The sequence below is a fragment of the Schistocerca piceifrons genome, chromosome 8 (genome assembly GCF_021461385.2).
Source record: "Schistocerca piceifrons isolate TAMUIC-IGC-003096 chromosome 8, iqSchPice1.1, whole genome shotgun sequence".
Taxonomy (NCBI): domain Eukaryota; kingdom Metazoa; phylum Arthropoda; class Insecta; order Orthoptera; family Acrididae; genus Schistocerca; species Schistocerca piceifrons.
The window spans coordinates 487677560-487692686 of record NC_060145.1 but is presented as its reverse complement, the minus strand read 5'-3'; the positions used below and the strand labels follow the sequence as shown (position 1 = coordinate 487692686).

At 45.0% G+C, this 15127-nt stretch overlaps 1 protein-coding gene across 2 annotated transcripts in view; it reads left to right on the top strand.

The window, feature by feature from the left end:
- Nucleotides 1–15127, top strand: part of LOC124711210 (D-xylose transporter) — a 356560-nt gene that overhangs the window by 83098 nt on the left and 258335 nt on the right. The window contains exon 1 of one of the 2 annotated variants that reach the window (XM_047241155.1): nt 7522–7597. The exons of the other annotated variant lie outside the window; for it this stretch is intronic. The gene's annotated coding sequence lies outside the window, so the exon portion shown is untranslated. Of the gene's footprint in view, nt 1–7521; nt 7598–15127 lie in introns of those variants that run through there. 2 annotated transcript variants of the gene reach the window in all.

Below are 15127 nucleotides of genomic sequence, written 5' to 3'. Positions count from 1 at the left end.
ATGACTGCTAGTCGGACACACGCGCGGTGCGTGTAGTATCAGTGAGCACGCTGTCCATGTGGGCGGTGGACCTGAGTTCGACCCAAGGCCCAAGGCTCGGCACGACCATTTCGGAAACTCCACGACCTGCTGGGCGTTCGAGAGGTGCTGTGACGTGTGTCTTCAACATGTGGCGAAACAAAATGGAACCACGTCGAGACTCATGGAGTTAGCTGCCCACTCCTCATTGCAGGTCGGACATTGTAGGCTGGGCAGATTGGTGAAACAGAACAGGTAGCGAACTGTGGCGAAACTAGTATCAGGCTTTAATGCTGGGCTGAGTACAAGTTTGTCTGAACACACAGTGCACCCAACAATCCTAAAGCTGGGCCTCCTTCTCCCGACGACCTGTGCATCTGCCAATGTTAACACCACGATGTCAGAAACTGGGCACGTGACTACCGAGATTGGACGTTGGCGCAGTGGTAGAGCGTTGCATGGTCTGATGAATTCCGATATTTCCTCCACCATGCTGACGGAACGGCGCGAATCAGTCGCCTTCCAGAGGAACAACTCTCTGACACCAGTAACTCGTGGCGAAGGCAAGCTGGCGGCAGTTCCGTTATGCTCTGGGGGCATTCGCGTCGGCATCCACGTGTCCAGTGGAGCTCGTGCAAGGCCCCATGACGGCCAAGGAGTATCGTACACTGGTTGCAGACCACGTACACCCCTTGCTGTCGATCTCGTTTCCCGACGGCAGCGACATCTTTCAAGAAGATAATGCGCCATCTCACAAATACAGGAGTGTAATGGAGTGGTTCGAGAAACACAGTGACTAGTTCCAGTTGATGTGCTGGACCCTCAACTCGCCAGTCTCAACCCGATTGAACACATCTGAGCCGTGATTGAACGAGGCGTCAGAGCAGATTGTCTCCCTTCCTGGAATTTACAGGAATTAGGTGACTTGTGTGTGCAGATGTGATGCCAACGACCTACCAAAGCCACCCTCATTGCTTCCAAGCCTCTGTTATTCGTGCCAAAGATACCGGCTATCGGGTATGTGGTCACTGTGTTCTGGCTGGTCAGTGTGGACTACGAGACATGTTAAGATTTCTGGCCGCTGGGGAAACACCCGAGTCACTGCACTATGTAAAAATTGCAGCAGAGACGTTATTTATATTGTGTCCGTGAATGGGAAGCAACAAATGTCAGCAGGCGTGAATAAACAACAAGTTTATTGCACAACAAGCGAAAAGCAGAAGATACAATAATACTATAGACCAATGAATGATCTAGAGCAACCACTGGGTTTGGTTACCAACAGAGCCCTTGGATACCGATGTCGGAGTGCCGTGAAGCAGAATCCCTCGAGTAGTACAGGTCCAAAGTGGGATCGAAATCCCGACGATGGCGATGCGAATGGTGTGGCGTTCTGGTACCAAGGATAGCCAAGTCCGAGACGAGACTGCTCGAGTGAGCGGCAGCTTGCCCTTGTAGAGTGCGGGGCCACGTGTGAGTATGAGTCTACTGTGCCGTGGTGTAGTATGACTGGCGCGGTACTGGCGAGTAGCTGTTTGACGTGGGTACGCTGGCTGGCCGGTCTTTGCCACATTGCAGTGGAGGCAACTGAGTGCTGGGGCCATGCCTGCGCTCTCCAGCTCGCCAGCAGTGCGCCTGCGCCAAAACGGCTATCTGACACGTGATCTGCGGTCGCGCGGCAGTCGGCACCACGGTAATAGGTAATAGGTAATAGGTAACATCGACGACTCCTGCAGATAATACTTCTGTAAGGTGCGGTGGTCTTCTGACATACATTTCTTACATATTCCGACCTCACCATGGTATTCTATGTATCGTTTCATTCGAGCCCAAACTCGATAGGGTAGAGTCAGTTTTACATATTTCCATTTCATTGATATACAAATCTAATAAATAAATTTCAAGTGTGCACCAAGATAAAAAAAGTCGAGGCTGGTGTACACAAACATTCAAGACACTATGGCCACAGGAGTCTTTGTTCAGCGGACGCAACCAGCCCGCTGGAAAGTCCGTAGGAGGGTGGGTTAGCACGCAGCTGTTCCGGCCCACAGACCAAAACAGTTTTTGCCAGAGAAAAGGGATAATGGCCTGCGTGTTCACCCTAAAAGCAAAACCCATTGAATTGTTTGGGAGAGCTCCAGCATTGGCATTTTTTTGACGGACCTAGTGCGCAGTTTCAGAGTTCTCACAAGTGGACAGTAAATTCCTAACGCAGATGCTATATATTTCCGGACTGGTCGGCTTTAACGGAGCGCCATTCTCCCGTTTGTAAGAGTAACACTTACTGGTGGACTATTTCTGATGAAATAAGCTGGAGGAGTGAGAGAAAAACAGCGGATGATATACCCTTTCGCTTTTTGCATGGAGGGAACTCGTTCCGGTGATGCTCTTGTAGCAGGAACACGTAGCGGAAGCGAGTGCGCTCGTGTGTATACGCAGAGAGCGAGGAACAAAGTCTCTACTCAGTACTGCACTGAGAGAGCACCTCTGTTGCTAGCGAATCGGAATGATACTCTATTGAGTCGCTCGCGATTAAGCGTTTGTTCACTGTGTTGGCCATGACACTTAATGTGCAGTGTGAACATAGAGCATTAGTTAGAGCCTGTGAGCGAACATTGAGTGGCATCGCGGTGGACTGGTTATCTGACCGGTGTACCATGCCAATAGTTAGACTAGGGGCAGATAGGAGTCCTTGACTTCATCAAGGTGTAGTAAGAGCTCGATTGCCGAAGGTCAGTCCAGATAGGAAGAGATAGTTTTGTTATTTTTCAGTGGCTAACGACGCAGGCAGCAGTCGCCGCAGCTCACGGTATTGTGCGCTACAGTGTAGGCGAGCCCTATCTTTCCTCCATCAGAAATAACATACTTCATTCATGTCACTGCATTACATTTCTTACGCGACAGCCGCGACCGTACTTAGAAAAATTCAACTGGATAATCATTCAAGTTGAGTAGGCGTGGCTCTCAGCCACTCTGCCGAGTAAATAACATCCTTGAAGAAAAGGAATAAAAGAGCTTTCCCACACTTCGTATATAAATGTCATTAACAGGATTCCTATCCATAGGAGGTAAACTCCTATTCCGAAAAGAACCCAGAAACTTCTGTTTTAGTTTATAAATAAAAGTTTCATTAGATTTCTCGTAAATTTTGCAATAAATAATATTTTCCGTTCGTTTACACTAACTAGCAATACTCCAGTACACAAGTACCCCACTAGTTATGGAAGAAAATATAATATTTTTGTGTCTTTTCCTTACTGTGGACGACTCCAGAAAATATTTATTGCTGAAAGTTTTTCAGCTATTTCTTTTTGGTACGTAAGGTGCATCTGTCTGACTTCTGTAGCACTGTGGGGTGGAAATTGCTTCTTTCAGGAGCCAAAAGGTACTCGTCAGATCAATCCGTTGCGCAACTCGTCAACATAACACCCACACACTGACACTTCTCTTAAATTATTAAGGAAAAATCTTTTAGAAAACAAAAGGCGAAAAAATAAACTTGTAAGGAGCTGGACACGAAAATGTCACTTTTCTGTTTACGGCTCACTGTACGTCTTCGACTCGGGAGGCGTATCTAAGTATATGGCACATACTATACAGAGTGTTTGCGTAAGAGCATGCAAAAACGGAGCAGGACATTGAGGATGCTCGACTGAACAATTTGAGGCTAGGAATCTAGAGTCGGAGGAGCCAGCTTAAGGAGATAACTGGAATAAAATCACATTACTGTGTACATTTTTATTTACGTTAGTTATAGTTAACTGCAAATACTATCATTTACACAATGAACGTACCATTTGTACTGTATCTTACAAACCATACTGAAACTGCCTTCTATCAACTTCAATACAAGCATGACATCGGTGAACAAGACACTAACGCACCGTGACAAATATCTCTGGTGTGTTTCGAATCACATCACAGGCAGCTAAAATTCTGGCAGCTAATGCCATCTGCATATCCACTGTGGTCGTGCCCGCCCGGCTAGCCGGGCAGTCTAACGCGCTGCTTCCCGAGCGGGAAGGCGTTCCGGCCCCCGGCACAAATCCGCTCGACGTATTAGTGTCGAGGTCCGTTGTGCCGACCAGCTTTTTGATGGTTTTTAAGGCCGTTTTCCAACTGTCCCAGAGAATGCTGGCTGGTTCCCCTTATTCCACCTTAGCTACACTATGTCGGCGATTGCAGCGCAAACACTGTCTTCACCTATGCGTGCACCATAATTACTGCACCACACAAAAATTTGGGGTTGTACTCGTCTGGTATGAGACGTTCCTGGGGTGAAGGGGGGTGGGGGGAGGTCCATTGGGGGCCGAACTGCACAATAACCCTGCGTCGGTGAGGTAGGTGGACTGCTGTGGCCTGTTGTGGGGTTGTGAACTATTGAGGGCTACGGCGGGACGAGGCCTCTCCGTCGTTTCTAGGTCCCCAGTTGAATACACAATCCACTGGGGTCCCATACACAAGTGACTTTAGATATCACCTTAGGGACAAGCGTATTCAGGTGAGGTGACCTCGCAGGCCATGGAATAGGACCTCCCCTTCCTAACCAGCGACCAGGAAATACAGCACTGAGATGGTTGCGAACATCCTCACTGAAGTGAGGCGGTGCACCGCCATGTTGCATCCACATCCTCTCACCAACAGGCAGGGGTAGATTATCCATAGTCTTTGGACGAACCTCAAGTACAGGTGGCCATTCAGATGGTATCATGACTTCCTAGTAATCAGGCTCGTCCATAAAGAATGTACATGTAAACAAAGAGCACAGTACGTGTAAACTTGTACGCATGTTAGTTGTAAATAATCTGGAAAACGGTAATGCTAGACAAAGCATTAGACAAGTTTACTGCCATATCTCCTTAAGACGGGTGCTTGGACCCCAGGTTCCCTACCTCAAATTGTTCAGTGCAACATTCTCTGTGTCCTGTTACGTTTCCACATGCTCTTGAGAAAACGCCCTGTAGAGTATGTAAAGGTCGTATCTGCAAATGTTATTTGATATTTAGGTACCAGTACGACAAATTATGCCGGAGCGACACACTTTTCATAGAGTGTCATTGTGCCGTTTAACTAAAATGGTATATTTTCATAGCAGATAAGTAATAAAATTGAAACATCAGATACGGGACGACTTTTAAGTTCCGGTGTGGAGCTTTCAGTCGTTTTATATATCTCACCTAAAAGACGCGTTTATGAGAGATTCTCAATTTGCTGATTTGAAACAGCTTATATTCGTACCATTTACTCTTCAGCAATGGAGGTTGGCGTGAATAAAACAAGCCAGCACGATCGGATATCATTGGACGTGAATCTGTGCATAAGAGGAGACCCTGTGACCCGCACACCACGTGAAAGACCGCCACATGACCCACACCGGTTCAGAGCGTAGTGCGGCCTGTCTCGGTCAGGGCTGTGTCAGTGTGAGTGGAGCAGCGCAACGGGGAAGATGGTACTCACGACGGTCAGTTGCTTGCTGAGAAGTTTAATGGTGTCAAAGTGCCAGTAAAGAGTGCCATGCAACGCTTAGTCCGAAAACGGCGGCAGACAGGGTCTGTTTTGAACAAGTCAGAAAACATTCCGAAAAGTGCTCGTACACCAGAAAATGTTGCTGCAGTTCCCAGAAAATGCTTGAGAGTCCTACCAAACTAACTCCACGCAAGAGACTGGCATATCACGTCGATCGTGCGGACGAATTCTCCACCTGGACCCTCGCATGCATCCCTATAGATCGTCTGTTCTTCGTGCATTAAAGTCAGCATATGCTCCTCAGCGCCTCCTGTTTTGTGAGTGGCTGCTCGCTGAGATAACAGTGAGTGGCTGTGGCGTAGATCGGTTCTTTATGTCTGATGAAGCCCGGTTTCACCTGAGTGGATATTTCGACTCACGGAGTCACAGGTTCCGGGCAGCGGAGAATCCGCATAACTTACACGAAATACAGCTGCATGACCAGAAGGTTGCGGTTTGGTGTGCAGTGTCTGCACGCCGTGTTATTCGTCCGATCTTCCTTCATTAGACGCGCGTTACATTGCCAACGTTTTGAAACCTTTAATAGAAGCATTAAAGGAGGAGGAAAATACCTACAGTTACTTCCAACAGGATGGAGTAACTGCCCATACAGCCGGCCGAACCTTGAAGCACATGTACACAATCTTCACGCCTGATAGAGTTCTTAGGAGAGGTAAGTTTCCAGAATGAGATTTTCACTCTGCAGGAGAGCTTCTGTTAAGTTTGGAAGGTAGGAGACGAGGTACTGGCAGAAGTAAAGCTGTGAGGGCGAGGCGTGAGTCGTGCTTGGGTATCGCAGTTGGTAGAGCACTTTCCCGCGAAAGGCAAAGGTCCCGAGTTCGAGTTTCGGTCCGGCACACAGTTTTAATTTGCCTGGAAGTTTCATATCAGCGCACACTCAGCTGCAGAGTGAAACTCTTTCTGGAAACATCCCCCATGCTGTGGCTAAGCCATGTCTCCGCAATATCCTTTCTTTCAGAAGTGCTAGTTCTGCAAGGTTCGCAGGAGAGCTTCTGTGAAGTTTGGAAGGTAGGAGACGAGATATTGGCGGAAGTAAAGCTGTGAGGACTGGGCGTGAGTCGTGCTTGGGTAGCTCAGTTGGTAGAGCACTTGCCCGCGAAAGGCAAATGTCCCGAGTTCGAGTCTCGCACCAGCACACAGTTTTAATCTGCCAGGAAGTTTCAGAGGCCAGTTTCATCACGGCCCTAGCTGGCCACCCAGATCTGGCCACCCGTCAGCGTGCGATTACTTTGTGTAAGGTGTATCGCACCAACTCTCATAGTTTCCAAGAACTAAAGTAGAAGATTTCAGATGAGTCTGCAGCAATTCCAGCAGTCCAACTTCGATCCGGCTACAGCAAGTTGCTGACTGGGGCCCAAAAGTGCCAAGAGATGAATGGTGGTCACCTCCAGGTTAGTTCTGAATTTCCTGTCTTCTGCTGTGTTCCATTGTAAGCTGGAACACTGTTCTCCGGGCCTCTTTTATTCGCCCCACTCGATATTAAAAGATATGGCATGGAGGCCTCTAAGTTAACCTCGTGACGTATAAACGATGTCGCCTCACACTGGCCACGTTCCTCTGCACGACTTGACAGACTCCTCATTCCTCGCTTCACACAGTGTGGTGGTAAGCGGAACTGCACGCTGTGACGTTACGAGTTCCTCGATCACGTGCGTTTTCACGTCCCCTGAGAGAACTGCTTTACCGACAGTCATTCTTTCCGCAGACTAGGGAGGGAGGGGAGTGACAGCGGTACACAAAGCACCCTCCGCCACACACCGTCAAGGTGGGTCGCTGCCGAACCCAGTCGCGGCCGTAGAGACCGCGGCGTTCGCTCACGCGAGGTTACGGGCGAGGTGAGGTGCGGTGAGGTGCTGGCGCGCCGTGGTAAGCAGAGCCCGGTGGCGGCCAAGGGCGAGGCCGGGGAAAGGGCAGACTCAGGCGTCAGCCTCGGCCGGCTTTTTGGTGAGAGCCGGGAGTGGGGGCGAAGACAGCGGCGCGGCCGGCGCTCTGCTCTGCGGGAGGCAGTTGGCCGCTGACCGACCGACCAGCTGCACGCGGGAGCCGAGCCACGGTGAGTGCCGGCGCAGACCGTCCCACCAGGCTGCTTCGCAGTTCGGGAAAGCTCGCCTCCCGTTCGCTCTTTTTGTTGGCTTGCGGTCTAGTCATTTTTGTTGGTACCACACAACGGCCTGTCTTAGCGTTTTCAATCGACCACGGCTTCTTAACAACAAAAGTAACTGTGAAACAGGGACCGAAATAGCTTCTGGGGTGCAGGTCACGCGGAAGAACGGCAACTAATAAATACGAGACAGCAATCACGATTCTGTGTAATTCTCGAGCTTTCGCTCGTCCCGCGACCTAGTGACGTGTTGCGGTGCTATATGCAAGACGGACCATTCCACTCTGGCGCTAAAAATTACAGTAACTATACTACGACACATTTCGTTTGTTCGGTATTTAATTCTTGATTCGTCGTTTTGATTATTTCATCTGAACGTTGCCGTCTTGTTTTCAATGTGATTGCAATCTGATAAGATTTTTTTTCTATTATAGTAATATGTGAACAGTGACCGAATTGCTCATTTGCAGCCCACTTCGTAAATCATTGCCGCCTCTCACAATCATGTAAAATACTGCTTTCAACCAAGCAGTATTTTTTGGAGGCAACATATTCGTCTTTGCCTGTTACTTTTGCGTAACGTTTATATATGCATACATAGTATATGAGAACTCGTAAATTTGTTCATGGACGATAAATAGTTTGGACAAGAAGAGAATAGAAGCTTTTGAAATGTGGTGCTACAGAAGAATGCTGAAGATTAGATGGGTAGATCACATAACTAATGAGGAAGTATTGAATAGGATTGGGGAGAAGAGGAGTTTGTGGCACAACTTGACTAGAAGAAGGGATCGGTTGGTAGGACATGTGTTGAGGCATCAAGGGATCAGCAATTTAGTATTGGAGAGCAGCGTGGAGGGTAAAAATCGTAGAGGGAGACCAAGAGATGAATACACTAAGCAGATTCAGAAGGATGTAGGTTGCAGTAGGTACTGGGAGATGAAGAAGCTTGCACAGGATAGAGTAGCATGGAGAGCTGCATCAAACCAGTCTCAGGACTGAAGACCACAACAACAACAACAAATCTGTTCAAACGTAATAGGAGTTGAAACTTTCCCATCTCCTGTATATCTCTTTTTTTTTTTTTTTTTTTTTTTTTTTTTTTTTTTTTTTTTTTTTGTTATGCAACTTTCCCTTCTACAATAACCTATGAAACTTTTCCTTAGGATTTCTATCTCTTGCTTAGTAATAACAAATGAAATCTTCCCTTCGAAATTTATTCTCTTTCTCAATCTTTGCATAAAAATTTAATTGCTGCTTATTAAAAGTGATTTTCTGATTATTTCGACGAAACATAGAATGTGTCGTCGTCGTGACCCTCAGTCGTTATCTGCAATAACCCAAAAGCCGGCCGAAGTGGCCGTGCGGTTAAAGGCGCTGCAGTCTGGAACCGCAAGACCGCTACGGTCGCAGGTTCGAATCCTGCCTCGGGCATGGATGTTTGTGATGTCCTTAGGTTAGTTAGGTTTAACTAGTTCTAAGTTCTAGGGGACTAATGACCTCAGCAGTTGAGTCCCATAGTGCTCAGAGCCATTTGAATAACCCAAAACTGTTCCTTACCTTTTTTACTGTTACTGGATCGCCATCTGACTGCTACATCGAACTGCGACATGAATATACTTACTCTGGTTTACTATATTAACTGCTGGTGGGCTGTCATAATAAGTGGCTGCATTTATTACCAAAGCTGGCGTTATTCTTTAATAGCAAAGCTGACGTTATTCTTTAATTAATTTGACTGAAGTTACGTATTTCATAGTTACACTTTTTCTTGACAATAATAAAATTTTTGCAAAGTTTTACGTTGATGGTTTTTGGGATAGATTATAATCAGTAATGCAACATTGCTGGCAAAAATTAATTATATTCTGAAAACATTTCTTCAAATATTTACTGCTGGTAATGAAATGATTTTTCAAACGTTCAAATGGGACTTACTTTTTACAATAATCTTACAACTAGCATTGCGCAAACATACCTTCAGTAGTCTTGAGTTTCGCAAAGAAAATAATTCAATAATATTAGTTCCTCTTATGATAATAGTTAGCTGATGTCTCTGTACATCGGTTTATAATCTCTTGTAAATCATAGCTGGTGGCTGGCAGGCACACCGCTCCTCTCAACCTCTCGCTTCAGACCTGCTACCGACTCGCTTCACATCTCACTTACTACTGACTTCCTACGACCGCTAAAGTGCGGTCTCTCCTGCCAACAATGCTTTCTGGTGCAGACAATCCCTGCTACCATTACAAAATGTATCAATGCACGGTCTTTCCCGCTCTTTTCTTAAAATGTATCCATACGCGGTCTCTCCCGCCCTTTTTAAAATTATATCAATGTGCGGTCTCTCTTGCCAACAATACTTTGGTGCAGACATTTCCTGCTACCACAATTATTTCCAACATGACAAATATTAACTATTCCTACTGAATTCTATTAATTAAATATAAACATCTTTCATAAATTGTGGTTTGACAATAGACAATAGAAATATACACGTCTTAAAGAGTTTGTGGAGCGGTAGGATTTAATGGTGTTTCCTCCCTGTTCCACGAAATTGTTAAATTTATGCAGAAGCATGTTGTGATTAGTTTGTAGTTTCTTGCGTATAACTTGCACTCGCGCTGCGCCACTCAGATGTCACGTTATTGTTCAGACAAGCTCTATACTGTATCGAACGCAGTGGTGCATCGGGAAATCTCGACGCCGTTCGAAAGCGAGTATCGTTTGCCCAGCCCCAGTGCCGTGTTCCAGTCGCAGTCACCCCATCTGTCGGCGAGGCCGCGTTTGCACCGTAGCTCTGCTGTAATGGCAGTACCATACGAAACTTGAATTTCTCCCAGCATTTAAAGTATTCAGACAACTTACGCAAATGCAACTCCGCGACTGTTTTCGATAAACGCTGATATTTCGACGGGTGTCCATGCCTCCCTGTTAGTATAGATGGAATGCGTTTGAAAGGCTCTGATATTTTACTAAGTTTTGTGTGGCCTCTTTCTTCAGTTGCGTTACGGTTAGTGATGTTACGTTTGGTGTTGGACAGACAAACCTATTTCGACATGTGTCGACTTCTACTTACTTTTTATTCAATGACTTCAATGACCGGTTCTATGAACAGAAAGATGGATTTTCGATGGCGAGTCCTTTGTTACCTGTTATTTCCCATCTGTTGTGGAAGATTTCGATGCCCTCGGAATCGGCATCTTTGAAATTAGCGTGTTTCTTCCAGTCTCTTAGACAATATTTTTTGCTTGGCCTCAAGGAAATGACAATATTAACGTCTCTTTAGAACACCTGAATTCCGTGCGCCCCAATATTCGCTTCACAGTGAGTGTGGAAAAGCGTGTCTGCCTCCCATTCATTGATGAATTGGTTAGCAGGAATGTTGGTGGTACGTCGTGACACTCCTTTTACAGGAAGCCGAGTCGCACAGATTTGTTTCTGCAGCCTCACAACTGTCACCACACGCCCCCAGTGTGCAGATGTGCTTCTCAGGATAGGCGTACTCTCAGGCCCGGAAGGGTTGTCGACCGAATTTGCCCACCTCGAAGTTTTTTTCGTCGAGTTCATTGAAGAGATTGAAAACATGGTCAATCCCATCAACAGGTCACTTGTAGATGACTAAAATATCATCGGCATATCGCAAATAGGAGAGAATGCCTAGCGCTGTAGCTGAGAAACAGTTGAAGAACTTTTATTCTAGAGAGTTAACGAAAATTCACCAGCGAACTCGAAAACGAGGCCCGTCAATTGAATTTTCTTTACTTGACGTTTACAGTAGAAGAAAATACAATCTCATTTAATGTTTTTCATAAAGAAACATATACCGATCAGATCGTACCTGCGTCTTCCATGCACCCACAATCGCATCAAAACGCTTTCTTTCACTCTGCTATTCATAGAGCTACTTCTATTCCACTCTCAAAAGAAAAGTTCGAGGAAAAAATTAATTTAATCAAAACGAATGCGAACATGCCATAGCGGATAGCATCCTTAAAAAGAAAACTGTTAAAAGAGTTACTACACTCGGCACCTTTATCATTGAGTCCAGCCTAAAGACGAAGTCTTTTTCTTTTCCTTTCTTGGGGCCCATCTCCTATCAGATTCAACGCCTTCTTCGTAATAAATACGACTGTAATGTCACCTTTTCAACCAATAATAGTTTGAAAAAAAAAATTATTCATAATTTAAAATCGACCAGTTCCCCTTTGAAAAACTCTGGTGTGTATAAGATTTTTTGCGACACTTGCTCTTCTTACTGCATAGGACAAACAGGACGTGCCTTTATAGTCAGATACAAAGAACGTCTTCTATGAAAAAATGGTACTAACACCCAAAATTCGCCTTTTGCCGAGCACCTTCTGATTACAAGTCACGCACCTAAAGCAGTTCGCGATAACAACATTTTGCACATTGAGAAGAAAGGACGTAGATTAGATGTTCTCAAAGAATTAGAAATTTTTTAACATTTTTCTCGAAATGATGGCCTCATTCTTAATGAGCAGCTACAATTACGCAATAAAAGCTTCTTCAACGGTATATTTGATTTCGTGTTCCTTCGAGCAATTACCGAAATATTTTTTTTCTGTCTAAGTCGATTCATAATGTTTGTTCATTAAATGGTTCATATTCACTACATTTCATGTTATAGCGTTTTTCTACTCACTGAGTTATTCAGGTCCCTTTGTAATTCTGTAATGGCGTTTTCAGCCTATAAACTGCACTTCGAAGCTCTTATGTAGACAAATTGTTACCACGACTGCTGCTGTAAGGTAAAATATTGCCTCTTACTTCATGTATTAATTAATATTCATCATAATATTCGTCTGTCTATGATTTTAATGTTAAGTAGCCTGTTTGCATTTGAGGCTACTAGATGGCGCTCCTGGTGCAATTGTTAACTGGGGCGCCTCAGTCTGACGCAACCGTAGCTCGACATGTGTGAGCAGCCATTAGTGGCTTTCCTTCTATGTTTTCTATTTTAAAATTTTGTGACTAAAGCTTTATCGCTTGATATTTATTTTATACGTTACATGTAAGCGCTGTTTCTTTTCTCTTTCGTACTGCTAGTCAGTAAAAATAATTTTTCCTAAAATTTTATACTTATGTTATAGGCCAGTTTGAGTGTTTCACTTCTGATGAAGGCACTCTTAGTAGCTGCCGAAACCTAGGTCAAAAAGACTTCTTTTTTGCTACCGAGGGCTGTTATTGCTTTAATTTTACTTTGGAAACGTTCGCTGACAACGCAGCCATGTTCAAAACTTTAAGAATTCGCACTAGTTTTCGTTACATTATTAATTTCGATTATTATTTCATGAATGAATCCAGAAATAAACATAGTAAACACTACAATATTGCGTAATTAATAATAGAAATTTTAAGTGTGCAAATAATTCGTAATTTCAAATGTTCCTAAAAAAATCATTTTAACTGTACATTCAGAACTAGTGCTTAAGTATTACAATATCGAAACTAAAATAATTTGTGAATTAATTACTTTTATAAATTTTAGCTTGAAATACGACATACTGTGTATAAAATTATATGAAAGATTTTAGAAAAGCAACTGAGATAACATTGACCTGTCCAAAATTCGAAAAATAATACTGGTATCGATAACTACTGTTGAGGAAAAGTAATATTAGAGGAGGATGTCCCGTTACAAGGTCTACGGCCCTTTACGGCCCTTTCTGCTTTATGCTTGTGCCATTTGCAATAGGGTTGGTCGTATTCCGCTGAAACATAACGTGAAAGCTGTTCGAACATCAGATAAGTCTACGGGCTCTTTTCGAGTCTGGTAAGGATGCTCTTGGTTTATGTAAGACGGTTGTCTATGTTATTCCTTGCAGCTGTGGCGCGTCACACATTAATCAGACTATCAGGACCCTGAACGCTTACAACAGCCGAGCAGATCTGCTATAGGAGAACATTGCCTTGGCTCCGACCATTCAGTGGAAAAATAAAAACCCAGAGATTTTGGCGTGCAGTTCCAGATATTGCAACAGTGTTATTAAGGAAGCGGCTGAGTTTAAATTAGTAAGTGAATAAAAACGGTTACGGAGGTTTATGCTCAAATTTTGCTTGGAATGCTGCTCTCACGCTGATCAAACAAAAGAGAGGCAGAGTTAATGATACACACTGGGTCGTTGCTCATCTTTGGTTGTGTGGTGACGCTACTGTATGTGGTGTCACCGCCAGACACCACACTTGCTAGGTGGTAGCTTTTAAATCGGCCGCGGTCCGCTAGTATACGACGGACCCGCGTGTCGCCACTATCAGTGATTGCAGACCGAGCGCCGCCACACGGCAGGTCTAGAGAGACTTACTAGCACTCGCCCCAGTTGTACAGCCGACGTTGCTAGGAAAGGTTCACTGAGAATTACGCTCTCATTTGCCGAGACGATAGCATAGCCTTCAGCTAAGTCAATTGCTACGACGTAGCAAGGCGCCAATTATCCTTTGCTATGTATCTAATGACGCATATACTGTATCAACAAGACCAATGTTCACCAATTGTGGATTAAAGTTAAGTATTCCAGCAGCTACGTACTTTTCTTTATAGCATTCATTACGTATCCTGTTTCAGACCTCACGCCAGCCTGCGTGAGTTTAAGCGCGTGCCTTTCGGTTACCCGTCACTGTGGATTGGCTGTCTTGCCAGTCCACAACAATATATATATATATATATATATATATATATATATATATATATATATATATATATATATACGTGTGTGTGTGTGTGTGTGTGTGTGTGTGTCGGCATATACTCCTCATACCGAGATGTTAAATTGGGCTGCACAAAGCTCTCGCACTGCATTTGTGCCTTGCAAATGACGAGGGTGTGCACCTGTCGAAATACCGGCCGTTGGCGAAGTCACCACCCGTCTGCACATAGTACTGTGCTTGCGCACCAGCACCAACGGGTGTAACGAACACCGAGTGCCGGCCGGAGTGGCCGTGCGGTTCTAGGCGCTACAGTCTGGAGCCGAGCGACCGCTACGGTCGCAGGTTCGAATCCTGCCTCGGGCATGGATGTGTGTGATGTCCTTAGGTTAGTTAGGTTTAAGTAGTTCTAAGTTCTAGGCGACTGATGACCTCAGAAGTTAAGTCGCATAGTGCTCAGAGCCATTTTTGAACACCGACTCAAAGGAAGGCCTCGGCGCTTGTTGGTGACGTCACGTCAGCTAGGCACGGCCAACGCCAGGTCTGTTGCAGGCACACTCATAATGGTGGTGTCTCCCTCCCTGACACCGGAAAATGTGAAACTATTGGCGGCAGTTGACCAACACACATTGTTCTGAGAGATTTCTGCAACCAATTAATTGTGCAATTCATTACACTTCTTAACAAATAGTGTACACCTGAACTTAAATTTCCACTTGTTTTAAGGACTGACATACAAAAACAACTTCATGGTCCAGCAGCAACAGAATTCGTGCTTCTTTACCTTATTTGTAAACCTGAGGAAGTTACGTTTGT